The sequence below is a fragment of the Ipomoea triloba genome, chromosome 14, assembly GCF_003576645.1.
Source record: "Ipomoea triloba cultivar NCNSP0323 chromosome 14, ASM357664v1".
Lineage (NCBI taxonomy): Eukaryota > Viridiplantae > Streptophyta > Magnoliopsida > Solanales > Convolvulaceae > Ipomoea > Ipomoea triloba.
In genome coordinates, this window is record NC_044929.1 from 4,407,350 (window position 1) to 4,423,521 (window position 16,172).

Sequence of the window (16,172 nt, forward strand, 5' to 3'; positions counted from 1 at the left end):
AATTATATTTTTAGAAACTTTAAGAATCCTCAAAGATCATTCTTTTCTAAACTTTATTTGCCTACTTGGGCAGTAATGAGGGCCGAAAAGGCTCCTCAAACTGAAGTTTTTTTTTTTTTAAAAGTAACCAAGGGCGTTTTGGGAAAAAATTTTTATTTTTATAAACTTTAAAGATTCTCAAAGATCATTCTTTTCAAAACTTTCTTTTCACACCTAGGCAGTTATAAAGGGCCGAAAAGGCTTTTCAAACTTAAGTTTTTTTTTTAATAGTAACCAAGGGCGTTTTGGGGAAAAATTTTTATTTTTATAAACTTTAAGGATTCTAAAGGCTCATTGTTTTTGTAAACTTTCTTTGCCACTTGGGCCGTAATGAGGGCCGAAAAGGCTACTCAATCTTAAGTTTTTTTTTTAAAGTAACCAATGACGTTTTGGAAAAAAAAAATTATTTTTAAAAACATTAAGGATCCTCAAGCATCATTCTTTTCTAAATTTCTTTGCCCACTTGGGCAGTAATGAGAGGCCGAAAAGGCTCCACAAACTTAAATTTTTTTTAATAGTAACCAAGGGCATTTTGTGGAAAAATTTTTATTTTTATAAACTTTAAGGATCCTCAAGCCTCATTGTTTTCTAAACTTTCTTTGCCCACTTGGGCAGTAATGAGGGACGAAAAGTCTACTCAAACTTAAGTTTTTTTTCTAATAGTAACCAAGGGCGTTTTGGTGAATTTTTTTTTTATAAACTTTAAGGATCCTCAAGGATCATTCTTTTCTAAACTTTTATTGCCAACTTGGGCAGTAATAAGGGGCCGAAAAGGCTCCTCAAACTTAAGTCTTTTTTTTTTAATAGTAACCAAGGGCATTTTGGGAAAATTTTTATCTTTATAAACTTTAAAGATCCTCAAGGTCATTGTTTTTTAAACTTTCTTTGCCACTTGGGCCGTAATGAGGGCCGAAAAGGCTACTCAATCTTAAGTTTTTTTTTTAAAGTAATCAAGGACGTTTTGGAAAAAAAAAACTTATTTTTAAAAATTTTAAGGATCCTCAAGCATCATTCTTTTCTAAACTTTCTTTGCCCAGTTGGGCAGTAATGAGAGGACGAAAAGGCTCCTCAAACTTATGTTTTTTTTTTTTTAATACTAACCAAGGGACTTTTGGGGAATTTTTTTTTATTTTTATAAACTTTATGGATCCTCAAGGCTCATTGTTTTCTAAACTTTCTTTGCCCACTTGGGCCGTAATGAGGGCCGAAAAAGCTACTCTAACTTAAGTTTTTTTTTTTAAAAGTAACCAAGGGCGTTTTGGGAAAAAAATTTATTTTTAAAAACATTAAGGATCCTTAAGCATCATTCATTTCTAAACTTTCTTTGCCCACTTGGGCAGTAATGAGAGGCCGAAAAGGCTCCTCAAACTTAAGTTTTTTTTTTAATACTAACCAAGGGCATTTTGGGGAAATTTTTTATTTTGATAAATTTTAAGGATCCTCAAGGCTCATTGTTTTCTAAACTTTCTTTGCCCAATAGGGCAGTAATGAGGGCCGAAAAGGCTACTCAAACTTAAGTTTTTTTTTTTAAAAGTAACCAAGGGCATTTTGGGAAAACATTTTATTTTTATAAACTTTAGGGATCCTCAAGGATCATTCTTTTCTAAACTTTCTTTTCCAACTTGGACAGTAATGAGGGGCCGAAAAGGCTACTCAAAATTAAGATTTTTTTTATAATAGTAACCAAGGGTGTTTTGGGTAAAATTCTTATTTTTATAAACTTTAATGGTCCTCATGGCTCATTCTTTTCTAAACTTTTTTTGCCCACTTGGGTAGTAATGAGGGGCCGAAAAGACTCCTCAAACTTATGTTTTTTTTTTAATTGTAACCAAGGGCGTTTTGGTGAAAATTTAATTGTTATAAATTTTAAGGATCTTCAAGGCTCATTCTTTTCTAAACTTTATTTGCCCACTTGGGCAGTAATGAGGGGTCGAAAAGGCTCTTCAAACATAAGTTTTTTTTCTAATAGTAACCAAGGGCGTTTTGGTGAAATTTTTTTCTATAAACTTTAAGGATACTCAAGGATCATTCTTTTCTAAACTTTTATTGCCCACTTGGGCAGTAATGAGGGGCCGAAAAGGCTCCTCAAACTTAAGTCGTTTTTTTTTAATAGTAAGCAAGGGCGTTTTGGGAAAATTTTTATTTTTATAAACTTTAAAGATCCTCAAGGCTCATTCTTTTCTAAACTTTCTTTGCCCACTTGGGCAGTAATGAGAGGCCGAAAAGGCTCCTCAAACTTAAGTTTTTTTTTTAATACTAACCAAGGGCATTTTGGGGAAATTTTTTATTTTTATAAATTTTAAGGATCCTCAAGGCTCATTGTTTTCTAAACTTTCTTTGCCCAATTGGGCAGTAATGAGGGCCGAAAAGGCTACTCAAACTTAAGTTTTTTTTTTAAAAGTAACCAAGGGCGTTTTGGGAAAACATTTTATTTTTATAAACTTTAGGGATCCTCAAGGATCATTCTTTTCTAAACTTTCTTTTCCAACTTGGACAGTAATGAGGGGCCGAAAAGGCTACTCAAAATTAAGTTTTTTTTTATAATAGTAACCAAGGGTGTTTTGGGAAAAATTTTTATTTTTATAAACTTTAATGGTCCTCAAGGCTCATTGTTTTCTAAACTTTGATTTGCCCACTTGGGCCGTAATGAGGGCCGAAAAGGCTACTCAAACTTATGTTTTTTTTTTAAAGTAACCAAGGGCGTTTTGGGAAAAAAATTTATTTTTAAAAACTTTAAGGATCCTCAAGCATCATTCTTTTCTAAACTTTCTTTGCCCACTTGGGCAGTAATGAGAGGCCGAAAAGGCTCCTCAAACTTAAGTTTTTTTTTTAATACTAACCAAGGGCATTTTGGGGAAATTTTTTATTTTTATAAATTTTAAGGATCCTCAAAGCTCATTGTTTTCTAAACTTTCTTTGCCCAATTGGGCAGTAATGAGGGCCGAAAAGGCTACTCAAACTTAAGTTTTTTTTTTTAAAAGTAACCAAGGGCATTTTGGGAAAACATTTTATTTTTATAAACTTTAGGGATCCTCAAGGATCATTCTTTTCTAAACTTTCTTTTCCAACTTGGACAGTAATGAGGGGCCGAAAAGGCTACTCAAAATTAAGATTTTTTTTATAATAGTAACCAAGGGTGTTTTGGGTAAAATTCTTATTTTTATAAACTTTAATGGTCCTCATGGCTCATTCTTTTCTAAACTTTTTTTGCCCACTTGGGTAGTAATGAGGGGCCGAAAAGACTCCTCAAACTTTTTTTTTTTTTTTAATTGTAACCAAGGGCGTTTTGGTGAAAATTTAATTGTTATAAATTTTAAGGATCTTCAAGGCTCATTCTTTTCTAAACTTTATTTGCCCACTTGGGCAGTAATGAGGGGTCGAAAAGGCTCTTCAAACATAAGTTTTTTTTCTAATAGTAACCAAGGGCGTTTTGGTGAAATTTTTTTCTATAAACTTTAAGGATACTCAAGGATCATTCTTTTCTAAACTTTTATTGCCCACTTGGGCAGTAATGAGGGGCCGAAAAGGCTCCTCAAACTTAAGTCGTTTTTTTTTAATAGTAAGCAAGGGCGTTTTGGGAAAATTTTTATTTTTATAAACTTTAAAGATCCTCAAGGCTCATTCTTTTCTAAACTTTCTTTGCCCACTTGGGCAGTAATGAGAGGCCGAAAAGGCTCCTCAAACTTAAGTTTTTTTTTTAATACTAACCAAGGGCATTTTGGGGAAATTTTTTATTTTTATAAATTTTAAGGATCCTCAAAGCTCATTGTTTTCTAAACTTTCTTTGCCCAATTGGGCAGTAATGAGGGCCGAAAAGGCTACTCAAACTTAAGTTTTTTTTTTTTAAAAGTAACCAAGGGCATTTTGGGAAAAAAAAATTATTTTTAAAAACTTTAAGGATCCTCAAGGATCATTCGTTTCTAAACTTTAATAGTATCAAGGGCGTTTTGGGAAAATTTTTATTTTTATAAACTTTAAAGATCCTCAAGGCTCATTCTTTTCTAAACTTTCTTTGCCTACTTGGGCAGTAATGAGAGGCCGAAAAGGCTCCTCAAACTTAAGTTTTTTTTTTAATACTAACCAAGGGCATTTTGGGGAAATTTTTTATTTTTATAAATTTTAAGGATCCTCAAAGCTCATTGTTTTCTAAACTTTCTTTGCCCAATTGGGCAGTAATGAGGGCCGAAAAGGCTACTCAAACTTAAGTTTTTTTTTTTTAAAGTAACCAAGGGCGTTTTGGGAAAAAAATTTATTTTTAAAAACTTTAAGGATCCTCAAGCATCATTCTTTTCTAAACTTTCTTTGCCCACTTGGGCAGTAATGAGAGGCCGAAAAGGCTCCTCAAACTTAATTTTTTTTTTTAATACTAACCAAGGGACTTTTGGGGAAATTTTTTTTATTTTTATAAATTTTATGGATCCTCAAGGCTCATTGTTTTCTAAACTTTCTTTGCCCACTTGGGCCGTAATGAGGGCCGAAAAGGCTACTCTAACTTAATTTTTTTTCTTTAAAGTAACCAAGGGCGTTTTGGGAAAAAAAATTATTTTTAAAAACTTTAAGGATCCTCAAGCATCATTCTTTTCTAAACTTTCTTTTGCCTACTTGGGCAGTAATGAGGGGTCGAAAAGGCTCCTCAAACATAAATTTTTTTTCTAATAGTAACCAAGGGCGTTTTGGTGAAATTTTTTTCTATAAACTTTAAGGATACTCAAGGATCATTCTTTTCTAAACTTTTATTGCCCACTTGGGCAGTAATGAGGGGCCGAAAAGGCTCCTCAAACTTAAGTCGTTTTTTTTTAATAGTAAGCAAGGGCGTTTTGGGAAAATTTTTATTTTTATAAACTTTAAAGATCCTCAAGGCTCATTCTTTTCTAAACTTTCTTTGCCCACTTGGGCTGTAATGATAGGCCGAAAGGGCTCCTCAAACTTATATTTTTTTTTTTAATACTAACCAAGGGACTTTTGGGGAAATTTTTTTTATTTTTATAAACTTTATGGATCCTCAAGGCTCATTGTTTTCTAAACTTTCTTTGCCCACTTGGGCCGTAATGAGGGCCGAAAAGGCTACTCTAACTTAAATTTTTTTTTTTAAAAGTAACCAAGGGCGTTTTGGGAAAAAAATTTATTATTAAAAACATTAAGGATCCTCAATCATCATTCTTTTCTAAACTTTCTTTGCCTACTTTGGCAGTAATGAGAGGCCGAAAAGGCTCCTCAAAATTAAGTTTTTTTTTTAATACTAACCAAGGGCATTTTGGGGAAATTTTTTATTTTTATAAATTTTAAGGATCCTCAAGGCTCATTGTTTTCTAAACTTTCTTTGCCCACTTGGGCCGTAATGAGGGCCGAAAAGGCTACTCTAACTTAAGTTTTTTTTTTTAAAAGTAACCAAGGGCGTTTTGGGAAAAAAATTTATTATTAAAAACATTAAGGATCCTCAATCATCATTCTTTTCTAAACTTTCTTTGCCTACTTTGGCAGTAATGAGAGGCCGAAAAGGCTCCTCAAAATTAAGTTTTTTTTTTAATACTAACCAAGGGCATTTTGGGGAAATTTTTTATTTTTATAAATTTTAAGGATCCTCAAGGCTCATTGTTTTCTAAACTTTCTTTGCCCACTTGGGCCGTAATGAGGGCCGAAAAGGCTACTCTAACTTAAGTTTTTTTTTTAAAAGTAACCAAGGGCGTTTTGGGAAAAAAATTTATTATTAAAAACATTAAGGATCCTCAATCATCATTCTTTTCTAAACTTTCTTTGCCTACTTTGGCAGTAATGAGAGGCCGAAAAGGCTCCTCAAAATTAAGTTTTTTTTTTAATACTAACCAAGGGCATTTTGGGGAAATTTTTTATTTTTATAAATTTTAAGGATCCTCAAGGCTCATTGTTTTCTAAACTTTCTTTGCCCAATTGGGCAGTAATGAGGGCCGAAAAGGCTACTCAAACTTAAGTTTTTTTTTTTAAAGTAACCAAAGGCGTTTTGGGAAAACATTTTATTTTTATAAACTTTAGGGATCCTCAAGCATCATTCCTTTCTAAACTTTCTTTGCCTACTTGGGTAGTAATGAGAGGCCGAAAAGGCTCATCAAAATTAAGTTTTTTATTTAATACTAACCAAGGACATTTTGGGGAAATTTTTTTATTTTTATAAATTTTATGGATCCTCAAGGCTCATTGTTTTCTAAACTTTCTTTGCCCACTTGGGCCGTAATGAGGGCCGAAAAGGCTACTCTAACTTAAGTTTTTTTTTTTAAAGTAACCAAGGGCGTTTTGGGAAAAAAAAATTATTTTTAAAAACTTTAAGGATCCTCAAGCATCATTCTTTTCTAAACTTTCTTTGCCCACTTGGGCAGTAATGAGGGGTCGAAAAGGCTCCTCAAACATAAATTTTTTTTCTAATAGTAACCAAGGGCGTTTTGGTGAAATTTTTTTCTATAAACTTTAAGGATCCTCAAGGATCATTCTTTTCTAAACTTTTATTGCCCACTTGGGCAGTAATGAGGGGCCGAAAAGGCTCCTCAAACTTAAGTCGTTTTTTTTTAATAGTAAGCAAGGGCGTTTTGGGAAAATTTTTATTTTTATAAACTTTAAAGATCCTCAAGGCTCATTCTTTTCTAAACTTTCTTTGCCCACTTGGGCAGTAATGAGAGGCCGAAAAGGCTCCTCAAACTTAAGTTTTTTTTTTAATACTAACCAAGGGCATTTTGGGGAAATTTTTTATTTTTATAAATTTTAAGGATCCTCAAGGCTCATTGTTTTCTAAACTTTCTTTGCCCACTTGGGCCGTAATGAGGGCCGAAAAAGCTACTCTAACTTAAGTTTTTTTTTTTAAAAGTAACCAAGGGCGTTTTGGGAAAAAAATTTATTTTTAAAAACATTAAGGATCCTTAAGCATCATTCATTTCTAAACTTTCTTTGCCCACTTGGGCAGTAATGAGAGGCCGAAAAGGCTCCTCAAACTTAAGTTTTTTTTTTAATACTAACCAAGGGCATTTTGGGGAAATTTTTTATTTTGATAAATTTTAAGGATCCTCAAGGCTCATTGTTTTCTAAACTTTCTTTGCCCAATAGGGCAGTAATGAGGGCCGAAAAGGCTACTCAAACTTAAGTTTTTTTTTTTAAAAGTAACCAAGGGCATTTTGGGAAAACATTTTATTTTTATAAACTTTAGGGATCCTCAAGGATCATTCTTTTCTAAACTTTCTTTTCCAACTTGGACAGTAATGAGGGGCCGAAAAGGCTACTCAAAATTAAGATTTTTTTTATAATAGTAACCAAGGGTGTTTTGGGTAAAATTCTTATTTTTATAAACTTTAATGGTCCTCATGGCTCATTCTTTTCTAAACTTTTTTTGCCCACTTGGGTAGTAATGAGGGGCCGAAAAGACTCCTCAAACTTATGTTTTTTTTTTAATTGTAACCAAGGGCGTTTTGGTGAAAATTTAATTGTTATAAATTTTAAGGATCTTCAAGGCTCATTCTTTTCTAAACTTTATTTGCCCACTTGGGCAGTAATGAGGGGTCGAAAAGGCTCTTCAAACATAAGTTTTTTTTCTAATAGTAACCATGAGCGTTTTGGTGAAATTTTTTTCTATAAATTTTAAGGATACTCAAGGATCATTCATTTCTAAACTTTTATTGCCCACTTGGGCAGTAATGTGTGGCCGAAAAGGCTCCTCAAACTTAAGTCGTTTTTTTTTAATAGTAAGCAAGGGCGTTTTGGGAAAATTTTTATTTTTATAAACTTTAAAGATCCTCAAGGCTCATTATTTTCTAAACTTTCTTTGCCCACTTGATCAGTAATGAGAGGCCGAAAAGGATCCTCAAATTGAAGTTTTTTTTTTAAAAGTAACCAAGGGTGTTTTTGGAAAAAAATTTTATTTTTATAAACTTTAAAGATTCTCAAAGATGATTCTTTTCAAAACTTTTTTTTCCCACATGGGCAGTTATAAAAGGCCGAAAAGACTTTTCAAACTTAAGTTTTTTTTTTAATAGTAACCAAGGGCGTTTTGGGGAAAATTTTTATTTTTATAAACTTTAAGGATTCTCAAGGCTCATTGTTTTCTAAACTTTCTTTGCCACTTGGGCCGTAATGAGGGTCGAAATGGCTACTCAATCTTAAGTTTTTTTCTAAAGTAACCAAGGACGTTTTGGAAAAAAAAAACTTATTTTTAAAAACCTTAAGGATCCTCAAGCATCATTCTTTTCTAAACTTTCTGTTCCCACTTGGGCAGTAATGGGAGGCCGAAAAGGCTCCTCAAACTTTAATTTTTTTTAATACTAACCAAGGGCATTTTGTGGAAAAATTTTATTTTTATAAACTTTAAGGATCCTCAAGCCTCATTGTTTTCTAAACTTTCTTTGCCCACTTGGGCAGTAATGAGGGACGAAAAGACTACTCAAACTTAAGTTTTTTTTCTAATAGTAACCAAGGGCGTTTTGGTGAAAATTTTTTTTTATAACTTTAAGGATCCTCAAGGATCATTCTTTCCTAAACTTTTATTGCCCACTTGGGCAGTAATGAGGGGCCGAAAAGGCTCTTCAAAGTTAAGTCTTTTTTTTTAATAGTAACCAAGGGCGTTTTGGGAAAAATTTTTATTTTTATAAACTTTAAAGATCCTCAAGGCTCATTCTTTTCTAAACTTTCTTTGCCCAATTGGACAGTAATGAGGGCCGAAAAGGCTCCTCAAACTTAAGTTTTTTTTTTTAATACTAACCAAGGGACTTTTGGGGAAATTTTTTTTATTTTTATAAACTTTATGGATCCTCAAGGCTCATTGTTTTCTAAACTTTCTTTGCCCACTTGGGCCGTAATGAGGGCCGAAAAGGCTACTCTAACTTAAGTTTTTTTTTGTAAAAGTAACCAAGGGCGTTTTGGGAAAAAAATTTATTTTTAAAAACATTAAGGATCCTTAAGCATCATTCATTTCTAAACTTTCTTTGCCCACTTGGGCAGTAATGTGGGGCCGAAAAGGCTCCTCAAATTTAAGTTTTTTTTTTAAAAGTAACCAAGGGCGTTTTGGGAAAAAATTTTTATCTTTATAAACTTTAAAGATCCTCAAGGCTCATTCTTTTCTAAACTTTCTTTGCCCAGTTGGGCAGTAATGAGAGGCTGAAAAGGCTCCTCAAATTTAAGTTTTTTTTTTAAAAGTAACCAAGGGCGTTTTGGGAAAAAATTTTTATCTTTATAAACTTTAAAGATCCTCAAGGCTCATTCTTTTCTAAACTTTCTTTTCCAACTTGGACAGTAATGAGGGGCCGAAAAGGCTACTCAAAATTAAGTTTTTTTTTTATAATAGTAACCAAGGGTGTTTTGGGTAAAATTCTTATTTTTATAAACTTTAATGGTCCTCATGGCTCATTCTTTTCTAAACTTTTTTTGCCCACTTGGGCAGTAATGTGGGGCCGAAAAGGCTCCTCAAATTTAAGTTTTTTTTTTAAAAGTAACCAAGGGTGTTTTGGGTAAAATTCTTATTTTTATAAACTTTAAAGATCCTCAAGGCTCATTCTTTTCTAAACTTTCTTTTCCAACTTGGACAGTAATGAGGGGCCGAAAAGACTCCTCAAACTTATGTTTTTTTTTTAATTGTAACCAAGGGCGTTTTGGTGAAAATTTAATTGTTATAAATTTTAAGGATCTTCAAGGCTCATTCTTTTCTAAACTTTCTTTTCCAACTTGGACAGTAATGAGGGGCCGAAAAGGCTCCTCAAACTTAAGTCGTTTTTTTTTAATAGTAAGCAAGGGCGTTTTGGGAAAATTTTTATTTTTATAAACTTTAAAGATCCTCAAGGCTCATTATTTTCTAAACTTTCTTTGCCCACTTGATCAGTAATGAGAGACCGAAAAGGATCCTCAAATTGAAGTTTTTTTTTTAAAAGTAACCAAGGGTGTTTTTGGAAAAAAATTTTATTTTTATAAACTTTAAGGATCCTCAAGCCTCATTGTTTTCTAAACTTTCTTTGCCCACTTGGGCAGTAATGAGAGGCCGAAAAGGCTCCTCAAACTTAAGTTTTTTTTTTAATACTAACCAAGGGCATTTTGGGGAAAATTTTTATTTTTATAACCTTTAAGGATTCTCAAGGATCATTTTTTTCTAAACTTTCTTTGCCACTTGGGCCGTAATGAGGGTCGAAATGGCTACTCAATCTTAAGTTTTTTTCTAAAGTAACCAAGGACGTTTTGGAAAAAAAAAACTTATTTTTAAAAACTTTAAGGATCCTCAAGCATCATTCTTTTCTAAACTTTCTGTTCCCACTTGGGCAGTAATGGGAGGCCGAAAAGGCTCCTCAAACTTTAATTTTTTTTAATACTAACCAAGGGCATTTTGTGGAAAAATTTTATTTTTATAAACTTTAAGGATCCTCAAGCCTCATTGTTTTCTAAACTTTCTTTGCCCACTTGGGCAGTAATGAGGGACGAAAAGACTACTCAAACTTAAGTTTTTTTTCTAATAGTAACCAAGGGCGTTTTGGTGAAAATTTTTTTTTATAACTTTAAGGATCCTCAAGGATCATTCTTTCCTAAACTTTTATTGCCCACTTGGGCAGTAATGAGGGGCCGAAAAGGCTCTTCAAAGTTAAGTCTTTTTTTTTAATAGTAACCAAGGCGTTTTGGGAAAAATTTTTATTTTTATAAACTTTAAAGATCCTCAAGGCTCATTCTTTTCTAAACTTTCTTTGCCCACTTGGGCAGTAATGAGAGGCCGAAAAGGCTCCTCAAACTTAAGTTTTTTTTTTAATACTAACCAAGGACATTTTGGGGAAATTTTTTATTTTTCTAAATTTTAAGGATCCTCAAGGCTCATTGTTTTCTCAACTTTCTTTGCCCAATTGGGCAGTAATGAGGGCCGAAAAGGCTACTCAAACTTAAGTTTTTTTTCTAATAGTAACCATGGGCGTTTTGGTGAAATTTGTTTCTATAAACTTTAAGGATACTCAAGGATCATTCTTTTATAAACTTTTATTGCCCACTTGGGCAGTAATGAGGGGCCGAAAAGGCTCCTCAAACTTAAGTTTTTTTTTTAATACTAACCAAGGACATTTTGGGGAAATTTTTTATTTTTCTAAATTTTAAGGATCCTCAAGGCTCATTGTTTTCTCAACTTTCTTTGCCCAATTGGGCAGTAATGAGGGCCGAAAAGGCTACTCAAACTTAAGTTTTTTTTCTAATAGTAACCATGGGCGTTTTGGTGAAATTTGTTTCTATAAACTTTAAGGATACTCAAGGATCATTCTTTTATAAACTTTTATTGCCCACTTGGGCAGTAATGAGGGGCCGAAAAGGCTCCTCAAACTTAAGTTTTTTTTTTAATACTAACCAAGGACATTTTGGGGAAATTTTTTATTTTTCTAAATTTTAAGGATCCTCAAGGCTCATTGTTTTCTCAACTTTCTTTGCCCAATTGGGCAGTAATGAGGGCCGAAAAGGCTACTCAAACTTAAGTTTTTTTTCTAATAGTAACCATGGGCGTTTTGGTGAAATTTGTTTCTATAAACTTTAAGGATACTCAAGGATCATTCTTTTATAAACTTTTATTGCCCACTTGGGCAGTAATGAGGGGCCGAAAAGGCTCCTCAAACTTAAGTTTTTTTTTTAATACTAACCAAGGACATTTTGGGGAAATTTTTTATTTTTCTAAATTTTAAGGATCCTCAAGGCTCATTGTTTTCTCAACTTTCTTTGCCCAATTGGGCAGTAATGAGGGCCGAAAAGGCTACTCAAACTTAAGTTTTTTTTCTAATAGTAACCATGGGCGTTTTGGTGAAATTTGTTTCTATAAACTTTAAGGATACTCAAGGATCATTCTTTTATAAACTTTTATTGCCCACTTGGGCAGTAATGAGGGGCCGAAAAGGCTCCTCAAACTTAAGTTTTTTTTTTAATACTAACCAAGGACATTTTGGGGAAATTTTTTATTTTTCTAAATTTTAAGGATCCTCAAGGCTCATTGTTTTCTCAACTTTCTTTGCCCAATTGGGCAGTAATGAGGGCCGAAAAGGCTACTCAAACTTAAGTTTTTTTTCTAATAGTAACCATGGGCGTTTTGGTGAAATTTGTTTCTATAAACTTTAAGGATACTCAAGGATCATTCTTTTATAAACTTTTATTGCCCACTTGGGCAGTAATGAGGGGCCGAAAAGGCTCCTCAAACTTAAGTTTTTTTTTTAATACTAACCAAGGACATTTTGGGGAAATTTTTTATTTTTCTAAATTTTAAGGATCCTCAAGGCTCATTGTTTTCTAAACTTTCTTTGCCCACTTGGGCAGTAATGAGAGGCCGAAAAGGCTCATCAAAATTAAGTTTTTTATTTAATACTAACCAAGGACATTTTGGGGAAATTTTTTATTTTTATAAATTTTAAGGGTCCTCAAGGCTCATTGTTTTCTAAACTTTCTTTGCCCAATTGGGCAGTAATGAGGGCCGAAAAGGCTACTCAAACTTAAGTTTTTTTTTTAAAAGTAACCAAGGGCGTTTTGGGAAAACATTTTATTTTTATAAACTTTAGGGATCCTCAAGGATCATTCTTTTCTAAATTTTTTTGCCCACTTGGGCAGTAATGAGGGGTCGAAAAGGCTCTTCAAATATAAGTTTTTTTTCTAATAGTAACCATGGGCGTTTTGGTGAAATTTGTTTCTATAAACTTTAAGGATACTCAAGGATCATTCTTTTATAAACTTTTATTGCCCACTTGGGCAGTAATGAGGGGCCGAAAAGGCTCCTCAAACTTAAGTCGTTTTTTTTTAATAGTAAGCAAGGGCGTTTTGGAAAATTTTTTTATTTTTATAAACTTTAAAGATCCTAAAGGCTCATTATTTTCTAAACTTTCTTTGCCCAATTGGGCAATAATGAGAGGCCGAAAAGGCTCCTCAAACTTAAGTTTTTTTTTTAATAATAACTAAGGGACTTTTGGGGAAATTTTTTTTATTTTTATTAACTTTATGGCTCCTCAAGGCACATTGTTTTCTAAACTTTCTTTGCCCACTTGGGCCGTAATGAGGGCCGAAAAGGCTACTCTAACTTAAGTTTTTTTCATTAAAGTAACCAAGGGCGTTTTGGGAAAAAAAATTATTTTTAAAAACTTTAAGGATCCTCAAGCATCATTCTTTTCTAAACTTTCTTTTGCCTACTTGGGCAGTAATGAGGGGTCGAAAAGGCTCCTTAAACATAAATTTTTTTTCTAATAGTAACCAAGGGCGTTTTGGTGAAATTTTTTTCTATAAACTTTAAGGATCCTCAAGGATCATTTTTTTCTAAACTTTTATTGCCCACTCGGGCAGTAATGAGGGGCCGAAAATGCTCCTCAAACTTAAGTCTTTTTTTTTTAATAGTAAGCAAGGGCGTTTTGGGAAAAATTTTTATTTTTATAAACTTTAAAGATCCTCAAGGCTCATTCTTTTCTAAACTTTCTTTGCCCACTTGGGCAGTAATGAGAGGCCGAAAAGGCTCCTCAAACTTAAGTTTTTTTTTTAATACTAACCAAGGGACTTTTGGGGAATTATTTTTTATTTTTATAAACTTTATGGATCCTCAAGGCTCATTGTTTTCTAAACTTTCTTTGCCCACTTGGGCCGTAATGAGGGCCGAAAAGGCTACTCTAACTTAAGTTTTTTTTTTAAAAGTAACCAAGGGCGTTTTGGGAAAAAAATTTATTTTTAAAAACATTAAGGATCCTCAATCATCATTCTTTTCTGAACTTTCTTTGCCTACTTTGGCAGTAATGAGAGGCCGAAAAGGCTCCTCAAACTTAGGTTTTTTTTTTAATAGTAACCAAGGGCGTTTTGGGGAAATTTTTTATTTTTATAAACTTTAAGGATCCTCAAGGCTCATTCTTTTCTAAACTTTCTTTGCCCACTTGGGCCGTAATGAGGGCCGAAAAGGGTACTCAAACTTAAGTTTTTTTTTTAAAAGTAACCAAGGGCGTTTTGGGGAAATTTTTTATTTTTATAAACTTTAAGGATCCTCAAGGCTCATTCTTTTCTAAACTTTCTTTGCCCACTTGGGCCGTAATGAGGGCCGAAAAGGCTACTCTAACTTAAGTTTTTTTTTTAAAAGTAACCAAGGGCGTTTTGGGAAAAAAATTTATTTTTAAAAACATTAAGGATCCTCAATCATCATTCTTTTCTGAACTTTCTTTGCCTACTTTGGCAGTAATGAGAGGCCGAAAAGGCTCCTCAAAATTAAGTTTTTTTTTTAATACTAACCAAGGGCATTTTGGGGAAATTTTTTATTTTTATAAATTTTAAGGATCCTCAAGGCTCATTGTTTTCTAAACTTTCTTTGCCCACTTGGGCCGTAATGAGGGCCGAAAAGGCTACTCTAACTTAAGTTTTTTTTTTAAAAGTAACCAAGGGCGTTTTGGGAAAAAAATTTATTTTTAAAAACTTTAAGGATCCTCAAGCATCATTCTTTTCTAAACTTTCTTTGTGCAGTTGGGCAGTAATGAGAGGCCGAAAAGGCTCCTCAAAATTAAGTTTTTTTTTAATACTAACCAAGGGCATTTTGTGGAAAAATTTTTATTTTTATAAACTTTAAGGATCCTCAAGGATCATTCTTTTCTAAACTTTCTTTTCCAACTTGGACAGTAATGAGGGGCCGAAAAGGCTACTCAAAATTAAGTTTTTTTTTATAATAGTAACCAAGGTGTTTTGGGAAAAATTCTTATTTTTATAAACTTTAATGGTCCTCAAGGCTCATTGTTTTCTAAACTTTGATTTGCCCACTTGGGCCGTAATGAGGGCCGAAAAGGCACTTCAAACTTAAGTTTTTTTTTTAAAGTAACCAAGGGTGTTTTGGGAAAAAAATTTATTTTTAAAAACTTTAAGGATCCTCAAGCATCATTCTTTTCTAAACTTTCTTTGTGCAGTTGGGCAGTAATGAGAGGCCGAAAAGGCTCCTCAAACTTAAATTTTTTTTAATACTAACCAAGGGCATTTTGTGGAAAAATTTTTATTTTTATAAACTTTAAGGATCCTCAAGCCTCATTGTTTTCTAAACTTTCTTTGCACACCTGGGCAGTAATGAGGGACGAAAAGGCTACTCAAACTTAAGTTTTTTTTCTAATAGTAACCAAGGGCATTTTGGTGAATTTTTTATTTTTTATAAACTTTAAGGATCATCAAGGATCATTCTTTCCTAAACTTTTATTGCCCACTAAGGCAGTAATGAAGGGCCGAAAAGGCTCCTCAAACTTAAGTCTTTTTTTTTAATAGTAAGCAAGGGCGTTTTGAGAAAATTTTTATTTTTATAAACTTAAAAGATTCTCAAGGCTCATTCTTTTCTAAACTTTCTTTGCCCACTTGGGCAGTAATGAGAGGCCGAAAAGGCTCCTCAAACTTAAGTTTTTTTTTAATACTAACCAAGGGCATTTTGGGGAAAAATTTTTATTTTTATAAACTTTAAGGATCCTCAAGACTCATGGTTTTCTAAACTTTCTTTGCCCAATTGGACAGTAATGAGGGCCGAAAAGGCTACTCAAACTTAAGTTTTTTTTTTTTTAAAATAACCAATGGTGTTTTAGTAAAAAAAATTATTTTTAATAAATTTAAGGATCCTCAAGCATCATTCTTTTCTGAACTTTATTTGCCCACTTGGGCAGTAATGAGAGGCTGAAAATGCTCCTCAAACTGAAGTTTTTTTTCTAATAGTAAACAAGGGCGTTTTGGGGAAAAATTATATTTTTAGAAACTTTAAGAATCCTCAAAGATCATTCTTTTCTAAACTTTATTTGCCTACTTGGGTAGTAATGAGGGCCGAAAAGGCTCCTCAAACTGAAGTTTTTTTTTTTTAAAAGTAACCAAGGGCGTTGTGGGAAAAAAATTTTATTTTTATAAACTTTAAAGATTCTCAAAGATCATTCTTTTCAAAACTTTCTTTTCCCACATGGGCAGTTATAAAGGGCCGAAAAGGCTTTTCAAACTTAACTTTTTTTTTTAATAGTAACCAAGGGCGTTTTGGGGAAAAATTTTTATTTTTATAAACTTTAAGGGTTCTAAAGNTCCTCAAACTGAAGTTTTTTTTCTAATAGTAAACAAGGGCGTGTTGGGGAAAAATTATATTTTTAGAAACTTTAAGAATCCTCAAAGATCATTCTTTTCTAAACTTTATTTGCCTACTTGGGTAGTAATGAGGGCCGAAA